A 798-nucleotide genomic window follows, 5' to 3' on the forward strand; every position below is an offset into this window, starting at 1 on the left:
GGCAAATTGAGTTAGGTTAAGGGGCAAATTGAGTTAGGTTAAGGGGCAAATTGAGTTAGGTTAAGGGGCAAATTGAGTTAGGTTAAGGGGCAAATTGAGTTAGGTTAAGGGGCAAATTGAGTTAGGTTAAGGGGCAAATTGAGTTAGGTTAAGGGGCAAATTGAGTTAGGTTAAGGGGCAAATTGAGTTAGGTTAAGGGGCAAATTGAGTTAGGTTAAGGGATAATCTGGTACAACCACAGTTAGGTTAAGCGATAATCTGGTACATCCACAGTTAGGTTAAGCGATAATCTGGTACAGCCACAGTTAGGTTAAGCGATAATCTGGTACAGCCACAGTTAGGTTAAGCGATAATCTGGTACAGCCACAGTTAGGTTAAGCGATAATCTGGTACAGCCACAGTTAGGTTAAGCGATAATCTGGTACAGCCACAGTTAGGTTAAGCGATAATCTGGTACAGCCACAGTTAGGTTAAGCGATAATCTGGTACAGCCACAGTTAGGTTAAGCGATAATCTGGTACAGCCACAGTTAGGTTAAGCGATAATCTGGTACAGCCACAGTTAGGTTAAGCGATAATCTGGTACAGCCACAGTTAGGTTAAGCGATAATCTGGTACAGCCACAGTTAGGTTAAGCGATAATCTGGTACAGCCACAGTTAGGTTAAGCGATAATCTGGTACATCCACAGTTAGGTTAAGGGATAATCTTGGTTAAATTCGGTATTGTGTGGGAAGGGGGCAGAGAGAGTGGGGGGGGGGGGGGTGGATAGTGGTGGCAGTACGCGGATGCCTGAGTCA

This window comes from Schistocerca gregaria, unplaced genomic scaffold, assembly GCF_023897955.1.
Source record: "Schistocerca gregaria isolate iqSchGreg1 unplaced genomic scaffold, iqSchGreg1.2 ptg001059l, whole genome shotgun sequence".
In the NCBI taxonomy this organism is placed as follows: Eukaryota; Metazoa; Arthropoda; class Insecta; order Orthoptera; family Acrididae; genus Schistocerca; species Schistocerca gregaria.